At 52.7% G+C, this 22,136-nt stretch overlaps 1 protein-coding gene across 2 annotated transcripts in view; it reads right to left on the bottom strand.

Annotated features, from left to right (window-relative positions):
- The window catches only part of LOC122543451 (uncharacterized), a 44,421-nt gene extending 22,769 nt beyond the window's left edge, over nucleotides 1-21,652 (bottom strand). Inside the window, exon 1 of one of the 2 annotated variants that reach the window (XM_087974342.1) lies at nucleotides 21,515-21,652. The gene's annotated coding sequence lies outside the window, so the exon portion shown is untranslated. The remainder of the gene's footprint in view (nucleotides 1-21,514) is intronic. The other variant, XM_043682153.2, reaches the window with a different exon arrangement.
- Between the last annotated feature and the right edge of the window lie 484 nt (nucleotides 21,653-22,136).

A 22,136-nucleotide genomic window follows, 5' to 3' on the forward strand; every position in this document is an offset into this window, starting at 1 on the left:
ACAGTCCCTGGACAGGTACAGCACAGGGTCAGATACAGAGCAATGCTCCTCTACACTGTTCCCATCATACAGTCCCTGGACAGGTACAGCACAGGGTCAGACACAGAGCAATGCTCCTCTACACTGTTCCCATCATACACTCCCTGGACAGGTACAGCACAGGGTCAGACACAGAGCAATGCTCCTCTACACTGTTTCCATCATACAGTCACTGGACAGGTACAGCACAGGGTCAGATACAGAGCAATGCTCCTCTACATTGTTACAGTCATACAGTCCCTGGACAGGTACAGCACAGGGTCAGTCACAGAGCAATGCTCCTCTATACTGTTCCCATCATACAGTCCCTGGACAGGTACAGCACAGGGTCAGATACAGAGCAATGCTCCTCTACACTGTTCCCATCATACAGTCCCTGGACAGGTACAGCACAGGGTCAGATACAGAGCAAAGCTCCTCTACACTGTTACAGTCATACAGTCCCTGGACAGGTACAGCACAGGGTCAGATACAGAGCAATGCTCCTCTACACTGTTTCCATCATACAGTCACTGGACAGGTGCAGCACAGGGTCAGATACAGAGCAAAGCTCCTCTACACTGTTGCAGTCACACAGTCCCTGGACAGGTACAGCACAGGGTCAGATACAGAGCAATGCTCCTCTACACTGTTCCCATCATACAGTCCCTGGACAGGTACAGCACAGGGTCAGATACAGAGCAAAGCTCCTCTACAATACTCCCACCATATAGTCCCTGGACAGGTACAGCACAGGGCTCGATATAGAGGAAAGCACCTCTCCACTGTTAGTCATACAGTCACTGGACAGGTACAGCACAGGGTCAGATACAGAGCAAAGCTCCTCTACACTGTTCCCATCATACAGTCACTGGACAGACACAGCACAGGGTCAGACACAGAGCAATGCTCCTCTACACTGTTCCCATCATACAGTCAATGGACAGGTACAGCACAGGGTCAGATACACAGCAATGCTCCTCTACACTGTTCCCATCATACAGTCCCTGGACAGGTACAGCACAGGGACAGATACAGAGCAATGCTCCTCTACACTGTTACAGTCATACAGTCACTGGACAGGTACAGCACAGGGTCAGATACAGAGCAATGCTCCTCTACACTGTCCCCATCATACAGTCACTGGACAGGTAGAGCACAGGGTCAGATACAGAGCAATGCTCCTCTACACTGTTCCCATCATACAGTCCATGGACAGGTACAGCACAGGGTCAGACACAGAGCAATGCTCCTCTACACTGTTCCCATCATACAGTCCCTGGACAGGTACAGCACAGGGTCAGACACAGAGCAATGCTCCTCTGCACTGTTCCCATCATACAGTCACTGGACAGGTACAGCACAGGGTCAGACACAGAGCAATGCTCCTCTACACTGTTCCCATCATACAGTCCCTGGACAGGTACAGCACAGGGTCAGATACAGAGCAAAGCTCCTCTACACTGTTCCCATCATACAGTCCCTGGACAGGTACAGCACAGGGCCAGATACAGAGCAAAGCTCCTCTACACTGTTCCCATCATACAGTCCCTGGACAGGTACAGCACAGGGTCAGATACAGAGCAATGCTCCTCTACACTGTTCCCATCATACAGTCCCTGGACAGGTACAGCACAGGGTCAGATACAGAGCAAAGCTCCTCTACACTGTTCCCATCATACAGTCCCTGGACAGGTACAGCACAGGGTCAGATACAGAGCAATGCTCCTCTACACTGTTCCCATCATACAGTCCCTGGACAGGTACAGCACAGTGTCAGATACAGAGCAAAGCTCCTCTACACTGTTCCCATCATACAGTCACTGGACAGGTACAGCACAGGGTCAGATACAGAGCAATGCTCCTCTACACTGTTTCCATCATACAGTCACTGGACAGGTACAGCACAGGGTCAGATACAGAGCAATGCTCCTCTACACTGTTTCCATCAGACAGTCACTGGACAGGTACAGCACCGGGTCAGATACAGAGCAATGCTCCTCTACATTGTTACAGGCATACAGTCCCTGGACAGGTACAGCACAGGGTCAGACACAGAGCAATGCTCCTCTACACTGTTCCCATCATACAGTCCCTGGACAGGTACAGCACAGGGTCAGACACAGAGCAATGCTCCTCTACACTGTTCCCATCATACAGTCCCTGGACAGGTACAGCACAGGGTCAGATACAGAGCAATGCTCCTCTACACTGTTCCCATCATACAGTCCCTGGACAGGTACAGCACAGGGTCAGACACAGAGCAATGCTCCTCTACACTGTTCCCATCATACAGTCACTGGACAGGTACAGCACAGGGTCAGATACAGAGCAATGCTCCTCTACACTGTTTCCATCATACAGTCACTGGACAGGTACAGCACAGGGTCAGATACAGAGCAATGCTCCTCTACACTGTTTCCATCAGACAGTCACTGGACAGGTACAGCACCGGGTCAGATACAGAGCAATGCTCCTCTACATTGTTACAGGCATACAGTCCCTGGACAGGTACAGCACAGGGTCAGACACAGAGCAATGCTCCTCTACACTGTTCCCATCATACAGTCCCTGGACCGGTACAGCACAGGGTCAGATACAGAGCAATGCTCCTCTACACTGTTCCTATCATACAGTCCCTGGACAGGTTCAGCACAGGGTCAGACACAGAGCAATGCTCCTCTACACTGTTTCCACCATGCAGTCACTGGACAGGTACAGCACAGGGTCAGATACAGAGCAATGCTCCTCTACACTGTTTCCATCATACAGTCACTGGACAGGTACAGCACAGGGTCAGACACAGAGCAATGCTCTTCTACACTGTTCACATCATACAGTCCCTGGACAGGTACAGCACAGGTTCAGACACAGAGCAATGCTCCTCTACACTGTTCCCATCATACAGTCCCTGGACAGGTACAGCACAGGGTCAGACACAGAGCAATGCTCCTCTACACTGTTTCCATCATACAGTCACTGGACAGGTACAGCACAGGGTCAGATACAGAGCAATGCTCCTCTACACTGTTCCCATCATACAGGCACTGGACAGGTACAGCACAGGGTCAGATACAGAGCAATGCTCCTCTACACTGTTTCCATCATACAGTCCCTGGACAGGTACAGCACAGGGTCAGATACAGAGCAAAGCTCCTCTACACTGTCCCCATCATACAGTCCCTGGACAGGTACAGCACAGGGTCAGATACAGAGCAAAGCTCCTCTACACTGTTCCCATCATACAGTCCCTGGACAGGTACAGCACAGGGTCAGACACAGAGCAATGCTCCTCTACACTGTTCCCATCATACAGTCACTGGACAGGTACAGCACAGGGTCAGACACAGAGCAATGCTCCTCTACACTGTTCCCATCATACAGTCCCTGGACAGGTACAGCACAGGGTCAGACACGGAGCAATGCTCCTCTACACTGTTTCCATCATACAGTCCCTGGACAGGTACAGCACAGGGTCAGATACAGAGCAATGCTCCTCTACACGGTTACAGTCATACAGTCCCTGGACAGGTACAGCACAGGGTCAGATACAGATCAATGCTCCTCTACACTGTTACAGTCATACAGTCCCTGGACAGGTACAGCACAGGGTCAGATACAGAGCAATGCTCCTCTACACTGTTCCCATCATACAGTCCCTGGACAGGTACAGCACAGGGTCAGATACAGAGCAATGCTCCTCTACACTGTTACAGTCATACAGTCCCTGGACAGGTACAGCACAGGGTCAGATACAGAGCAATGCTCCTCTACACTGTTACAGTCATACAGTCCCTGGACAGGTACAGCACAGGGTCAGATACAGAGCAATGCTCCTCCACACTGTTCCCATCATACAGTCCCTGGACAGGTACAGCACAGGGCCAGATACAGAGCAAAGCTCCTCTACACTGTTCCCATCATACAGTCCCTGGACAGGTACAGCACAGGGTCAGATACAGAGCAATGCTCCTCTGCACTGTTCCCATCATACAGTCCCTGGACAGGTACAGCACAGTGTCAGATACAGAGCAAAGCTCCTCTACACTGTTACAGTCATACAGTCCCTGGACAGGTACAGCACAGGGTCAGACACAGAGCAATGCTCCTCTACACTGTTTCCATCATACAGTCACTGGACAGGTACAGCACAGGGTCAGATACAGAGATATGCTCCTCTACACTGTTACAGTCATACAGTCCCTGGACAGGTACAGCACAGGGTCAGATACAGAGCAATGCTCCTCTACACTGTTCCCATCATACAGTCCCTGGACAGGTACAGCACAGGGTCAGATACAGAGCAATGCTCTTTTACACTGTTTCCATCATACATTCCCTGGACAGGTACAGCACAGGGTCAGATACAGAGCAATGCTCTTTTACACTGTTTCCATCGTACATTCCCTGGACAGGTACAGCACAGGGTCAGATACAGAGCAATGCTCCTCTACACTGTCTCCATCATACAATCACTGGACAGGTACAGCACAGGGTCAGACACAGAGCAAAGCTCCTCTACACTGTTACCGTCATACAGTCACTGGACAGGTACAGCACCGGGTCAGACACAGAGCAATGCTCCTCTACACTGTTCCCATCATACAGTCCCTGGACAGGTACAGCACAGGGTCAGATACAGAGCAATGCTCCTCCACACTGTTTCCATCATACAGTCACTGGACAGGTACAGCACAGGGTCAGACACAGAGCAATGCTCCTCTACACTGTTCCCATCATACAGTCCCTGGACAGGTACAGCACAGGGTCAGATACAGAGCAATGCTCCTCTACACTGTTTCCATCATACAGTCACTGGACAGGTACAGCACAGGGTCAGATACAGAGCAATGCTCCTCTACACTGTTCCCATCATACACTCCCTGGACAGGTACAGCACAGGGTCAGATACAGAGCAATGCTCCTCTACACTGTTTCCATCATACAGTCACTGGACAGGTACAGCACAGGGTCAGACACAGAGCAAATCTCCTCTACACTGTTCCCATCATACACTCCCTGGACAGGTACAGCACAGGGTCAGATACAGAGCAATGCTCCTCTACACTGTTCCCATCATACAGTCACTGGACAGGTACAGCACAGGGTCAGATACAGAGCAATGCTCCTCTACACTGTTCCCATCATACAGTCCCTGGACAGGTACAGCACAGGGTCAGATACAGAGCAAAGCTCCTCTACACTGTTCCCATCGTACAGTCCCTGGACAGGTACAGCACAGGGCCAGATACAGAGCAATGCTCCTCTACACTGTTCCTATCATACAGTCCCTGGACAGGTACAGCACAGGGTCAGACACAGAGCAATGCTCCTCTACACTGTTCCCATCATACAGTCCCTGGACAGGTACAGCACAGCGTCAGACACAGAGCAATGCTCCTCTACACTGTTCCCATCATACAGTCCCTGGACAGGTACAGCACAGGGTCAGACACAGAGCAATGCTCCTCTACACTGTTTCCATCATGCGGTCACTGGACAGGTACAGCACAGGGTCAGATACAGAGCAATGCTCCTCTACACTGTTTCCATCATACAGTCACTGGACAGGTACAGCACAGGGCCAGATACAGAGCAATGCTCCTCTACACTGTTCCCATCATACAGTCCCTGGACAGGTACAGCACAGGGTCAGATACAGAGCAAAGCTCCTCTACACTGTTACAGTCATACAGTCCCTGGACAGGTACAGCACAGGGTCAGACACAGAGCAATGCTCCTCTACACTGTTTCCATCATACAGTCACTGGACAGGTACAGCACAGGGTCAGATACAGAGCAATGCTCCTGTACACTGTTACAGTCATACAGTCCCTGGACAGGTACAGCACAGGGTCAGATACAGAGCAATGCTCCTCTACACTGTTCCCATCATACAGTCCCTGGACAGGTACAGCACAGGGTCAGATACAGAGCAATGCTCCTCTACACTGTTCCCATCATACAGTCCCTGGACAGGTACAGCACAGGGTCAGATACAGAGCAATGCTCCTCAACACTGTTCCCATCATACAGTCCCTGGACAGGTACAGCACAGGGCCAGTTACAGAGCAATGCTCCTCGACACTGTTCCCATCATACAGTCCCTGGACAGGTACAGCACAGGGTCAGATACAGAGCAATGCTCCTCTACACTGTTCCCATCATACAGTCCGTGGACAGGTACAGCACAGGGTCAGACACAGAGCAATGCTCCTCTCCACTGTTTCCATCATACAGTCACTGGACAGGTACAGCACAGGGTCAGATACAGAGCAATGCTCCTCTACACTGTTTCCATCATACAGTCACTGGACAGGTACAGCACAGGGTCAGACACAGAGCAATGCTCCTCTACACTGTTCCCATCATACAGTCCCTGGACAGGTACAGCACAGGGTCAGACACACAGCAATGCTCCTCTACACTGTTCCCATCATACAGTCCCTGGACAGGTACAGCACAGGGTCAGACACAGAGCAATGCTCCTCTACAGTGTTTCCATCATACAGTCCCTGGACAGGTACAGCACAGGGTCAGATACAGAGCAATGCTCCTCTACACTGTTTCCATCATACAGTCCCTGGACAGGTACAGCACAGGGTCAGATACAGAGCAATGCTCCTCTACAGTGTTTCCATCATACAGTCCCTGGACAGGTACAGCACAGGGTCAGACACAGAGCAAAGCTCCTCTACACTGTTCCCATCATACACTCCCTGGACAGGTACAGCACAGGGTCAGATACAGAGCAATGCTCCTCTACACTGTTTCCATCATACAGTCACTGGACAGGTACAGCACAGGGTCAGACACAGAGCAAAGCTCCTCTACACTGTTTCCATCATACAGTCACTGGACAGGTACAGCACAGGGTCAGACACAGAGCAATGCTCCTCTACACTGTTCCCATCATACAGTCCCTGGACAGGTACAGCACAGGGTCAGATACAGAGCAATGCTCCTCTACACTGTTTCCATCATACAGTCCCTGGAAAGGTACAGCACAGGGTCAGATACAGAGCAATGCTCCTCTACACTGTTCCCATCATACAGTCACTGGACAGGTACAGCACAGGGTCAGATACAGAGCAATGCACCTCTACACTGTTCCCATCATACAGTCCCTGGACAGGTACAGCACAGGGCCAGATACAGAGCAATGCTCCTCTACACTGTTCCCATCATACAGTCCCTGGACAGGTACAGCACAGGGTCAGATACAGAGCAAAGCTCCTCTACACTGTTACAGTCATACAGTCCCTGGACAGGTACAGCACAGGGTCAGACACAGAGCAATGCTCCTCTACACTGTTTCCATCATACAGTCACTGGACAGGTACAGCACAGGGTCAGATACAGAGCAATGCTCCTGTACACTGTTACAGTCATACAGTCCCTGGACAGGTACAGCACAGGGTCAGATACAGAGCAATGCTCCTCAACACTGTTCCCATCATACAGTCCCTGGACAGGTACAGCACAGGGCCAGTTACAGAGCAATGCTCCTCGACACTGTTCCCATCATACAGTCCCTGGACAGGTACAGCACAGGGTCAGATACAGAGCAATGCTCCTCTACACTGTTACAGTCATACAGTCCCTGGAAAGGTACAGCACAGGGTCAGACACAGAGCAATGCTCCTCTACACTGTTCCCATCATACAGTCACTGGACAGGTACAGCACAGGGTCAGATACAGAGCAAAGCTCCTCTACACTGTTCCCATCATACAGTCCCTGGACAGGTACAGCACAGGGTCAGACACAGAGCAAAGCTCCTCTATATTGTTATAGTCATACAGTCCCTGGACAGGTACAGCACAGGGTCAGATACAGAGCAATGCTCCTCTACAGTGTTTCCATCATACAGTCCCTGGACAGGTACAGCACAGGGTCAGACACAGAGCAAAGCTCCTCTACACTGTTCCCATCATACACTCCCTGGACAGGTACAGCACAGGGTCAGATACAGAGCAATGCTCCTCTACACTGTTCCCATCATACAGTCCCTGGACAGGTACAGCACATGGCCAGATACAGAGCAATGCTCCTCTACACTGTTCCCATCATACAGTCACTGGACAGGTACAGCACAGGGTCAGATACAGAGCAATGCTCCTCTACACTGTTTCCATCATACAGTCCGTGGACAGGTACAGCACAGGGTCAGACACAGAGCAATGCTCCTCTCCACTGTTTCCATCATACAGTCACTGGACAGGTACAGCACAGGGTCAGATACAGAGCAATGCTCCTCTACACTGTTTCCATCATACAGTCACTGGACAGGTACAGCACAGGGTCAGACACAGAGCAATGCTCCTCTACACTGTTCCCATCATACAGTCCCTGGACAGGTACAGCACAGGGTCAGACACAGAGCAATGCTCCTCTACACTGTTCCCATCATACAGTCCCTGGACAGGTACAGCACAGGGTCAGATACAGAGCAATGCTCCTCTACACTGTTTCCATCATACAGTCCCTGGACAGGTACAGCACAGGGTCAGATATAGAGCAAAGCTCCTCTACACTGTTCCCATCATACACTCCCTGGACAGGTACAGCACAGGGTCAGATACAGAGCAATGCTCCTCTACACTGTTTCCATCATACAGTCACTGGACAGGTACAGCACAGGGTCAGACACAGAGCAAAGCTCCTCTACACTGTTTCCATCATACAGTCACTGGACAGGTACAGCACAGGGTCAGACACAGAGCAATGCTCCTCTACACTGTTCCCATCATACAGTCCCTGGACAGGTACAGCACAGGGTCAGATACAGAGCAATGCTCCTCTACACTGTTCCCATCATACACTCCCTGGACAGGTACAGCACAGGGTCAGACACAGAGCAATGCTCCTCTACACTGTTTCCATCATACAGTCACTGGACAGGTACAGCACAGGGTCAGATACAGAGCAATGCTCCTCTACACTGTTACAGTCATACAGTCCCTGGACAGGTACAGCACAGGGTCAGATACAGAGCAATGCTCCTCTACACTGTTACAGTCATACAGTCCCTGGACAGGTACAGCACAGGGTCAGATACAGAGCAATGCTCCTCTACAGTGTTTCCATCATACAGTCCCTGGACAGGTACAGCACAGGGTCAGACACAGAGCAAAGCTCCTCTACACTGTTCCCATCATACACTCCCTGGACAGGTACAGCACAGGGTCAGATACAGAGCAATGCTCCTCTACACTGTTCCCATCATACAGTCCCTGGACAGGTACAGCACAGGGCCAGATACAGAGCAATGCTCCTCTACACTGTTCCCATCATACAGTCCCTGGACAGGTACAGCACAGGGTCAGACACAGAGCAATGCTCCTCTCCACTGTTTCCATCATACAGTCACTGGACAGGTACAGCACAGGGTCAGATACAGAGCAATGCTCCTCTACACTGTTTCCATCATACAGTCCCTGGACAGGTACAGCACAGGGTCAGACACAGAGCAATGCTCCTCTACACTGTTCCCATCATACAGTCCCTGGACAGGTACAGCACAGGGTCAGATACAGAGCAATGCTCCTCTACACTGTTCCCATCATACAGTCCCTGGACAGGTACAGCACAGGGTCAGATACAGAGCAATGCTCCTCTACACTGTTTCCATCATACAGTCCCTGGACAGGTACAGCACAGGGTCAGATACAGAGCAATGCTCCTCTACAGTGTTTCCATCATACAGTCCCTGGACAGGTACAGCACAGGGTCAGATACAGAGCAATGCTCCTCTACACTGTTCCCATCATACAGTCCCTGGACAGGTACAGCACATGGCCAGATACAGAGCAATGCTCCTCTACACTGTTTCCATCATACAGTCACTGGACAGGTACAGCACAGGGTCAGATACAGAGCAATGCTCCTCTACACTGTTTCCATCATACAGTCCGTGGACAGGTACAGCACAGGGTCAGACACAGAGCAATGCTCCTCTCCACTGTTTCCATCATACAGTCACTGGACAGGTACAGCACAGGGTCAGACACAGAGCAATGCTCCTCTACACTGTTCCCATCATACAGTCCCTGGACAGGTACAGCACAGGGTCAGACACACAGCAATGCTCCTCTACACTGTTCCCATCATACAGTCCCTGGACAGGTACAGCACAGGGTCAGACACAGAGCAATGCTCCTCTACACTGTTCCCATCATACAGTCCCTGGACAGGTACAGCACAGGGTCAGATACAGAGCAATGCTCCTCTACACTGTTTCCATCATACAGTCCCTGGACAGGTACAGCACAGGGTCAGATACAGAGCAATGCTCCTCTACAGTGTTTCCATCATACAGTCCCTGGACAGGTACAGCACAGGGTCAGACACAGAGCAAAGCTCCTCTACACTGTTCCCATCATACACTCCCTGGACAGGTACAGCACAGGGTCAGATACAGAGCAATGCTCCTCTACACTGTTTCCATCATACAGTCACTGGACAGGTACAGCACAGGGTCAGACACAGAGCAAAGCTCCTCTACACTGTTTCCATCATACAGTCACTGGACAGGTACAGCACAGGGTCAGATACAGAGCAATGCTCCTCTACACTGTTCCCATCATACACTCCCTGGACAGGTACAGCACAGGGTCAGACACAGAGCAATGCTCCTCTACACTGTTTCCATCATACAGTCACTGGACAGGTACAGCACAGGGTCAGATACAGAGCAATGCTCCTCTACACTGTTACAGTCATACAGTCCCTGGACAGGTACAGCACAGGGTCAGATACAGAGCAATGCTCCTCTACACTGTTACAGTCATACAGTCCCTGGACAGGTACAGCACAGGGTCAGATACAGAGCAATGCTCCTCTCCACTGTTTCCATCATACAGTCACTGGACAGGTACAGCACAGGGTCAGACACACAGCAATGCTCCTCTACACTGTTCCCATCATACAGTCCCTGGACAGGTACAGCACAGGGTCAGATACAGAGCAATGCTCCTCTACACTGTTTCCATCATACAGTCCCTGGACAGGTACAGCACAGGGTCAGATACAGAGCAATGCTCCTCTACAGTGTTTCCATCATACAGTCCCTGGACAGGTACAGCACAGGGTCAGATACAGAGCAATGCTCCTCTACACTGTTCCCATCATACAGTCCCTGGACAGGTACAGCACATGGCCAGATACAGAGCAATGCTCCTCTACACTGTTTCCATCATACAGTCACTGGACAGGTACAGCACAGGGTCAGATACAGAGCAATGCTCCTCTACACTGTTTCCATCATACAGTCCGTGGACAGGTACAGCACAGGGTCAGACACAGAGCAATGCTCCTCTCCACTGTTTCCATCATACAGTCACTGGACAGGTACAGCACAGGGTCAGACACAGAGCAATGCTCCTCTACACTGTTCCCATCATACAGTCCCTGGACAGGTACAGCACAGGGTCAGACACACAGCAATGCTCCTCTACACTGTTCCCATCATACAGTCCCTGGACAGGTACAGCACAGGGTCAGACACAGAGCAATGCTCCTCTACACTGTTCCCATCATACAGTCCCTGGACAGGTACAGCACAGGGTCAGATACAGAGCAATGCTCCTCTACACTGTTCCCATCATACACTCCCTGGACAGGTACAGCACAGGGTCAGACACAGAGCAATGCTCCTCTACACTGTTTCCATCATACAGTCACTGGACAGGTACAGCACAGGGTCAGATACAGAGCAATGCTCCTCTACACTGTTACAGTCATACAGTCCCTGGACAGGTACAGCACAGGGTCAGATACAGAGCAATGCTCCTCTACACTGTTACAGTCATACAGTCCCTGGACAGGTACAGCACAGGGTCAGATACAGAGCAATGCTCCTCTACACTGTTCCCATCATACAGTCACTGGACAGGTACAGCACGGGGTCAGACACAGAGCAATGCTCCTCTACACTGTTCCCATCATACACTCCCTGGACAGGTACAGCACAGGGTCAGACACAGAGCAATGCTCCTCTACACTGTTTCCATCATACAGTCACTGGACAGGTACAGCACAGGGTCAGATACAGAGCAATGCTCCTCTACACTGTTACAGTCATACAGTCCCTGGACAGGTACAGCACAGGGTCAGATACAGAGCAATGCTCCTCTACACTGTTACAGTCATACAGTCCCTGGACAGGTACAGCACAGGGTCAGACACAGAGCAATGCTCCTCTACACTGTTCCCATCATACAGTCCCTGGACAGGTACAGCACAGGGTCAGACACAGAGCAATGCTCCTCTCCACTGTTTCCATCATACAGTCACTGGACAGGTACAGCACAGGGTCAGATACAGAGCAATGCTCCTCTACACTGTTTCCATCATACAGTCACTGGACAGGTACAGCACAGGGTCAGACACAGAGCAATGCTCCTCTACACTGTTCCCATCATACAGTCCCTGGACAGGTACAGCACAGGGTCAGACACACAGCAATGCTCCTCTACACTGTTCCCATCATACAGTCCCTGGACAGGTACAGCACAGGGTCAGACACAGAGCAATGCTCCTCTACACTGTTCCCATCATACAGTCCCTGGACAGGTACAGCACAGGGTCAGATACAGAGCAATGCTCCTCTACACTGTTTCCATCATACAGTCCCTGGACAGGTACAGCACAGGGTCAGATACAGAGCAATGCTCCTCTACAGTGTTTCCATCATACAGTCCCTGGACAGGTACAGCACAGGGTCAGATACAGAGCAATGCTCCTCTACAGTGTTTCCATCATACAGTCCCTGGACAGGTACAGCACAGGGTCAGACACAGAGCAAAGCTCCTCTACACTGTTCCCATCATACACTCCCTGGACAGGTACAGCACAGGGTCAGACACAGAGCAATGCTCCTCTACACTGTTTCCATCATACAGTCACTGGACAGGTACAGCACAGGGTCAGACACAGAGCAATGCTCCTCTACACTGTTCCCATCATACAGTCCCTGGACAGGTACAGCACAGGGTCAGATACAGAGCAATGCTCCTCTACACTGTTCCCATCATACACTCCCTGGACAGGTACAGCACAGGGTCAGACACAGAGCAATGCTCCTCTACACTGTTTCCATCATACAGTCACTGGACAGGTACAGCACAGGGTCAGATACAGAGCAATGCTCCTCTACACTGTTACAGTCATACAGTCCCTGGACAGGTACAGCACAGGGTCAGATACAGAGCAATGCTCCTCTACACTGTTACAGTCATACAGTCCCTGGACAGGTACAGCACAGGGTCAGATACAGAGCAATGCTCCTCTACACTGTTCCCATCATACAGTCACTGGACAGGTACAGCACAGGGTCAGACACAGAGCAATGCTCCTCTACACTGTTCCCATCATACAGTCCCTGGACAGGTACAGCACAGGGTCAGACACAGAGCAATGCTCCTCTACACTGTTTCCATCATACAGTCCCTGGACAGGTACAGCACAGGGTCAGATACAGAGCAATGCTCCTCTACACTGTTTCCATCATACAGTCACTGGACAGGTACAGCACAGGGTCAGACACAGAGCAATGCTCCTCGACACTGTTCCCATCATACAGTCCCTGGACAGGTACAGCACAGGGTCAGACACAGAGCAATGCTCCTCTACACTGTTCCCATCATACAGTCCCTGGACAGGTACAGCACAGGGTCAGACACAGAGCAATGCTCCTCTACACTGTTTCCATCATACAGTCCCTGGAAAGGTACAGCACAGGGTCAGACACAGAGCAATGCTCCTCTACACTGTTACAGTCATACAGTCCCTGGACAGGTACAGCACAGGGTCAGATACAGAGGAATGCTCCTCTACACTGTTCCCATCATACAGTCCCTGGTCAGGTACAGCACAGGGTCAGATACAGAGCAATGCTCCTCTACACTGTTCCCATCATACAGTCCCTGGACAGGTACAGCACAGGGTCAGACACAGAGCAAAGCTCCTCTACACTGTTATAGTCATACAGTCCCTGGACAGGTACAGCACAGGGTCAGATACAGAGCAATGCTCCTCTTCACTGTTTCCATCATACAGTCACTGGACAGGTACAGCACAGGGTCAGATACAGAGCAATGCTCCTCTACACTGTTTCCATCATACAGTCACTGGACAGGTACAGCACCGGGTCAGACACAGAGCAATGCTCCTCTACACTGTTCCCATCATACAGTCCCTGGACAGGTACGGCACAGGGTCAGATACAGAGCAATGCTCCTCTACACTGTTTCCATCATACAGTCACTGGACAGGTACAGCACAGGGTCAGACACAGAGCAATGCTCCTCTATACTGTTCCCATCATACAGTCACTGGACAGGTACAGCACAGGGTCAGATACAGAGCAATGCTCCTCTACAGTGTTTCCATCATACAGTCCCTGGACAGGTACAGCACAGGGTCAGACACAGAGCAAAGCTCCTCTACACTGTTCCCATCATACACTCCCTGGACAGGTACAGCACAGGGTCAGATACAGAGCAATGCTCCTCTACACTGTTCCCATCATACAGTCCCTGGACAGGTACAGCACAGGGCCAGATACAGAGCAATGCTCCTCTACACTGTTCCCATCATACAGTCCCTGGACAGGTACAGCACAGGGTCAGACACAGAGCAATGCTCCTCTCCACTGTTTCCATCATACCGTCACTGGACAGGTACAGCACAGGGTCAGATACAGAGCAATGCTCCTCTACACTGTTTCCATCATACAGTCACTGGACAGGTACAGCACAGGGTCAGACACAGAGCAATGCTCCTCTACACTGTTCCCATCATACAGTCCCTGGACAGGTACAGCACAGGGTCAGACACAGAGCAATGCTCCTCTACACTGTTCCCATCATACACTCCCTGGACAGGTACAGCACAGGGTCAGATACAGAGCAATGCTCCTCTACACTGTTTCCATCATACAGTCACTGGACAGGTACAGCACAGGGTCAGACACAGAGCAAAGCTCCTCTACACTGTTCCCATCATACAGTCCCTGGACAGGTACAGCACAGGGTCAGATAGAGAGCAATGCTCCTCTACACTGTTACAGTCATACAGTCCCTGGACAGGTACAGCACAGGGTCAGATACAGAGCAATGCTCCTCTACACTGTTACAGTCATACAGTCCCTGGACAGGTACAGCACAGGGTCAGACACAGAGCAATGCTCCTCTACACTGTTCCCATCATACAGTCACTGGACAGGTACAGCACAGGGTCAGACACAGAGCAATGCTCCTCTACACTGTTACAGTCATACAGTCCCTGGACAGGTACAGCACAGGGTCAGATACACAGCAATGCTCCTCTACACTGTTCCCATCATACAGTCCCTGGACAGGTACAGCACAGGGTCAGATACAGAGCAATGCTCCTCTACACTGTTCCCATCATACAGTCCCTGGACAGGTACAGCACAGGGTCAGACACAGAGCAATGCTCCTCTACACTGTTCCCATCATACAGTCCCTGGACAGGTACAGCACAGGGTCAGATACACAGCAATGCTCCTCTACACTGTTCCCATCATACAGTCCCTGGACAGGTACAGCACAGGGTCAGATACAGAGCAATGCTCCTCTACACTGTTCCCATCATACAGTCCCTGGACAGGTACAGCACAGGGTCAGACACAGAGCAATGCTCCTCTACACTGTTCCCATCATACAGTCCTTGGACAGGTACAGCACAGGGTCAGATACAGAGCAATGCTCCTCTACACTGTTCCCATCATACAGTCCCTGGACAGGTACAGCACAGGGTCAGACACAGAGCAATGCTCCTCTACACTGTTCACATCATACAGTCACTGGACAGGTACAGCACAGGGTCAGATTCAGAGCAATGCTCCTCTACACTGTTCCCATCATACAGTCCCTGGACAGGTACAGCTCAGGGTCAGATACAGAGCAATGCTCCTCTACACTGTTCCCAACATACAGTCCCTGGACAGGTACAGCACAGGGTCAGACACAGAGCAATGCTCCTCTACACTGTTCCCATCATACAGTCCCTGGACAGGTACAGCACTGGGTCAGACACAGAGCAATGCTCCTCTACACTGTTCCCATCATACAGTCCCTGGACAGGTACAGCACAGGGTCAGACACAGAGCAATGCTCCTCTACACTGTTTCCATCATACAGTCCCTGGACAGGTACAGGACAGGGTCAGACACAGAGCAAAGCTCCTCTACACTGTTCCCATCATACAGTCACTGGACAGGTACAGCGCAGGGCCAGATACAGAGCAATGCTCCTCTACACTGTTACAGTCATACAGTTCCTGGACAGACACAGCACAGGGTCAGATACACAGCAATGCTCCTCTACGCTGTTCCCATCATACAGTCACTGGACAGGTACAGCACAGGGCCAGATACAGAGCAATGCTCCTCTACACTGTTCCCATCATACAGTCCCTGGACAGGTACAGCACAGGGTCAGACACAGAGCAATGCTCCTCTACACTGTTTCCATCATACATTCCTTGGACAGGTACAGCACAGGGTCAGACACAGAGCAATGCTCCTCTACACTGTTCCCATCATACAGTCCCTGGACAGGTACAGCACAGGGTCAGATACAGAGCAATGCTCCTCTACACTGTTACAGTCATACAGTCCCTGGACAGGTACAGCACAGGGTCAGATACACAGCATTGCTCCTCTACACTGTTCCCATCATACAGTCCCTGGACAGGTACAGCGCAGGGCCAGATACAGAGCAATGCTCCTCTACACTGTTCCCATCATACAGTCCCTGGACAGGTACAGCACAGGGTCAGATACAGAGCAAAGCTCCTCTACAGTGTTCCCATCATACAGTCCCTGGACAGGTACAGCACAGGGTCAGACACAGAGCAATGCTCCTCTACACTGTTACAGTCATACAGTCCCTGGACAGGTACAGCACAGGGTCAGATACACAGCATTGCTCCTCTACACTGTTCCCATCATACAGTCCCTGGACAGGTACAGCGCAGGGCCAGATACAGAGCAATGCTCCTCTACACTGTTCCCATCATACAGTCCCTGGACAGGTACAGCACAGGGTCAGATACAGAGCAAAGCTCCTCTACAGTTTTCCCATCATACAGTCCCTGGACAGGTACAGCACAGGGTCAGATACAGAGCAATGCTCCTCTACACTGTTACAGTCATACAGTCCCTGGACAGGTACAGCACAGGGTCAGACACAGAGCAATGCTCCTCTACACTGTTCCCATCATACAGTCCCTGGACAGGTACAGCACAGGGTCAGATACACAGCAATGCTCCTCTACACTGTTCCCATCATACAGTCCCTAGACAGGTACAGCACAGGGCCAGACACAGAGCAATGCTCCTCTACACTGTTCCCATCATACAGTCACTGGACAGGTACAGCACAGGGTCAGATACAGAGCAATGCTCCTCTACACTGTTACAGTCATACAGTCCCTGGACAGGTACAGCACAGGGTCAGATACACAGCAATGCTCCTCTACACTGTTCCCATCATACAGTCCCTGGACAGGTACAGCACAGGGTCAGATACAGAGCAATGCTCCTCTACACTGTTACAGTCATACAGTCCCTGGACAGGTACAGCACAGGGCCAGATATAGCGCAATGCTCCTCTACACTGTAACAGTCATACAGTCCCTGGACAGGTACAGCACAGGGTCAGATACAGAGCAATGCTCCTCTACACTGTTCCCATCATACAGTCCCTGGACAGGTACAGCACAGGGTCAGATACACAGCAATGCTCCTCTACACTGTTCCCATCATACAGTCACTGGACAGGTACAGCACAGGGTCAGACACAGAGCAATGCTCCTCTACACTGTTCCCATCATACAGTCCCTGGACAGGTACAGCACAGGGTCAGATACAGAGCAATGCTCCTCTGCACTGTTCCCATCATACAGTCCCTGGACAGGTACAGCACAGGGTCAGATACAGAGCAATGCTCCTCTTCACTGTTCCCAGCATACAGTCCCTGGACAGGTACAGCACAGGGTCAGACACAGAGCAATGCTCCTCTACACTGTTCCCATCATACAGTCCCTGGAGAGGTACAGCACAGGGTCAGACACAGAGCAATGCTCCTCTGCACTGTTCCCATCATACAGTCCCTGGACAGGTACAGCACAGGGTCAGATACAGAGCAATGCTCCTCTACACTGTTACAGTCATACAGTCCCTGGACAGGTACAGCACAGGGTCAGATACAGAGCAATGCTCCTCTACACTGTTACAGTCATACAGTCACTGGACAGGTACAGCACAGGGTCAGACACAGAGCAATGCTCCTCTACACTGTTCCCATCATACAGTCCCTGGACAGGTACAGCGCAGGGCCAGATACAGAGCAATGCTCCTCTACACTGTTACAGTCATACAGTCCCTGGACAGGTACAGCACAGGGTCAGATACAGAGCAATGCTCCTCTACACTGTTACAGTCATACAGTCACTGGACAGGTACAGCACAGGGTCAGACACAGAGCAATGCTCCTCTACACTGTTCCCATCATACAGTCCCTGGACAGGTACAGCACAGGGTCAGATACAGAGCAATGCTCCTCTACACTGTTCCCATCATACAGTCCCTGGACAGGTACAGCGCAGGGCCAGATACAGAGCAATGCTCCTCTACACTGTTCCCATCATACAGTCCCTGGACAGGTACAGCACAGGGTCAGATACAGAGCAATGCTCCTCTACACTGTTCCCATCATACAGTCCCTGGACAGGTACAGCACAGGGTCAGATACAGAGCAATGCTCCTCTACACTGTTCCCATCATACAGTCCCTGGACAGGTACAGCGCAGGGCCAGATACAGAGCAATGCTCCTCTACACTGTTACAGTCATACAGTCCCTGGACAGGTACAGCACAGGGTCAGATACAGAGCAATGCTCCTCTACACTGTTACAGTCATACAGTCCCTGGACAGGTACAGCACAGGGTCAGACACACAGTAATGCTCCTCTACACTGTTCCCATCATACAGTCCCTGGACAGGTACAGCACAGGGTCAGACACAGAGCAATGCTCCTCTACACTGTTCCCATCATACAGTCCCTGGACAGGTACAGCACAGGGTCAGATACAGAGCAATGCTCCTCTACACTGTTCCCATCATACAGTCACTGGACAGGTACAGCACAGGGTCAGACACAGAGCAATGCTCCTCTACACTGTTCCCATCATACAGTCCCTGGACAGGTACAGCACAGGGTCAGACACACAGCAATGCTCCTCTACACTGTTCCCATCATACAGTCACTGGACAGGTACAGCACAGGGTCAGACACAGAGCAAATCTCCTCTACACTGTTCCCATCATACAGTCACTGGACAGGTACAGCACAGGGTCAGATACAGAGCAATGCTCCTCTACACTGTTACAGTCATACAGTCCCTGGACAGGTACAGCACAGGGTCAGATACAGAGCAATGCTCCTCTACACTGTTCCCATCATACAGTCACTGGACAGGTACAGCACAGGGTCAGACACAGAGCAAAGCTCCTCTACACTGTTCCCATCATACAGTCCCTGGACAGGTACAGCACAGGGTCAGATACAGAGCAAAGCTCCTCTACACTGTTCCCATCATACAGTCCCTGGACAGGTACAGCACAGGGTCAGATACAGAGCAATGCTCCTCTACACTGTTCCCATCATACAGTCCCTGGACAGGTACAGCACAGGGTCAGATACAGAGCAATGCTCCTCTACACTGTTCCCATCATACAGTCCCTGGACAGGTACAGCACAGGGTCAGATACAGAGCAATGCTCCTCTACACTGTTCCCATCATACAGTCCCTGGACAGGTACAGCACAGGGTCAGATTCAGAGCAATGCTCCTCTACACTGTTCCCATCATACAGTCCCTGGACAGGTACAGCACAGGGTCAGATTCAGAGCAATGCTCCTCTACACTGTTACAGTCATACAGTCCCTGGACAGGTACAGCACAGGGTCAGATACAGAGCAATGCTCCTCTACACTGTTCCCATCATACAGTCCCTGGACAGGTACAGCACAGGGTCAGATACAGAGCAAAGCTCCTCTACACTGTTCCCATCATACAGTCCCATTACAGGTACAGCACAGGGTCAGATACAGAGCAATGCTCCTCTACACTGTTCCCATCATACAGTCCCTGGACAGGTACAGCACAGGGTCAGATTCAGAGCAATGCTCCTCTACACTGTTCCCATCATACAGTCCCTGGACAGGTACAGCACAGGGTCAGATTCAGAGCAATGCTCCTCTACACTGTTACAGTCATACAGTCCCTGGACAGGTACAGCACAGGGTCAGATACAGAGCAATGCTCCTCTACACTGTTCCCATCATACAGTCCCTGGACAGGTACAGCACAGGGTCAGACACAGAGCAATGCTCCTCTACACTGAAGGCCGGGGGACTGAGGGGAGCTCGGCGCGCGGGGGGCCGTTAGTGCGCGCGGGGCTGGGAGGGGCGGGGCGGGGCGGGGCGGGGCGGGGCCGGGCCGGGGAATCGGCGCGCGGGGCTGGGAGGGGCGGCGCGGGGCGGGGCCGGGGTATCGGCGCGCGGGGCTGGGAGGGGCGGCGCGGGGCGGGGCCGGGGTATCGGCGCGCGGGGCTGGGAGGGGCGGCGCCGGGCGGGGCCGGGGTATCGGCGCGCGGGGCTGGGAGGGGCGGCGCGGGGCCGGGGTATCGGCGCGCGGGGCTGGGTGGGGCGTGGCCGGGGTATCGGCGCGCGGGGCTGGGCGGCGCGGGGCCGGGGTATCGGCGCGCGGGGCTGGGAGGGGCGGCGCGGGGCGGGGCCGGGGTATCGGCGCGCGGGGCTGGGAGGGGCGGCGCGGGGCGGGGCCGGGGTATCGGCGCGCGGGGCTGGGAGGGGCGGCGCGGGGCGGGGCCGGGGTATCGGCGCGCGGGGCTGGGAGGGGCGGCGCGGGGCCGGGGTATCGGCGCGCGGGGCTGGGCGGCGCGGGGCCGGGGTATCGGCGCGCGGGGCTGGGTGGGGCGTGGCCGGGGTGTCGGCGCGCGTGGCTGGGGGGGCGTGGCCGGGGTATCGGCGCGCGGGGCTGGGTGGGGCGTGGCCGGGGTAACGGCGCGCGGGGCTGGGTGGGGCGTGGCCGGGGTATCGGCGCGCGGGGCTGGGTGGGGCGTGACCGGGGTATCGGCGCGCGGGGCTGGGTGGGGCGTGGCCGGGGTATCGGCGCGCGGGGCTGGGTGGGGCGTGGCCGGCGTATCGGCGCGCGGGGCTGGGTGGGGCGTGGCCGGGGTGTCGGCGCGCGGGGGGCGGCTACGCTGGGAGCATGCGCCGCGTCGCCGGGCATCTGGGGGGAGGAGAGGACGCACATGCGGGTAGGAACGGTGATCGCGGAACGGAAACCCTCGGGATGTTTGGGGGCTCGCCAGCCTTCCAAAGACTTTGTGCGCGGGGCGGAGAACAGATCTCTGTTGTTTTAATATGTACTTATCCCACCTTTTGGGGCGGGAAGAGGCCGACCCGTTGGAGCGGAGCAGCCGCCATTTCCGCGGGTCGGGATCGAAGACCGTTGACCGGTCGCGGCCATCTTAGGAAGGGGGCGCCTGCGCGGCTGTCTCGTGAGGGGCTCCTCGCTGGTAATGGGCGGGGCATGAAGCAGCTGGGCGGGGCCCGCATGGAGTGGGCGGGGCCGGAGTCAGAGCCCTTGCCGCCGGGAGTGGGAGTGGCCGCAGCCGCACGAGGTGGGCGGGGCAGCAGCGTGAGGGGGCGGGGCATCGCCTCTTGCCAGGGGAGGGACTCAGCGAAAATGCTGAATGAATTGAATTCGCTTTAATGTCACATGTGAGCAGTGAAAAGTTTCCAAGTTTGTCCAGGGACGTGTCAGGTTTGTTTTTTTTTTAAATTAGAACTGCTTTTGTTGCTAACTTATGTCTGTTGTCTCTTACCACTTTGAATGCAGTGGCTCTTGAAATTGTTTTCCTGATGTGTGGTGGGTTTGAGTTTACTGGGGCAATGATTACTGTTGAGTACGTTGCAGAATTCTTCAAATTCTGCTTCTGCGTGTGAGAAACAAAACTCACATATTAATAAATTTCAGTCCAAGTGAAATTCTGAAGCA

The sequence above is a fragment of the Chiloscyllium plagiosum genome, unplaced genomic scaffold (genome assembly GCF_037043375.1).
Source record: "Chiloscyllium plagiosum isolate Xiang-an unplaced genomic scaffold, Cpla_swu_hap1 HiC_scaffold_27, whole genome shotgun sequence".
Taxonomy (NCBI): domain Eukaryota; kingdom Metazoa; phylum Chordata; class Chondrichthyes; order Orectolobiformes; family Hemiscylliidae; genus Chiloscyllium; species Chiloscyllium plagiosum.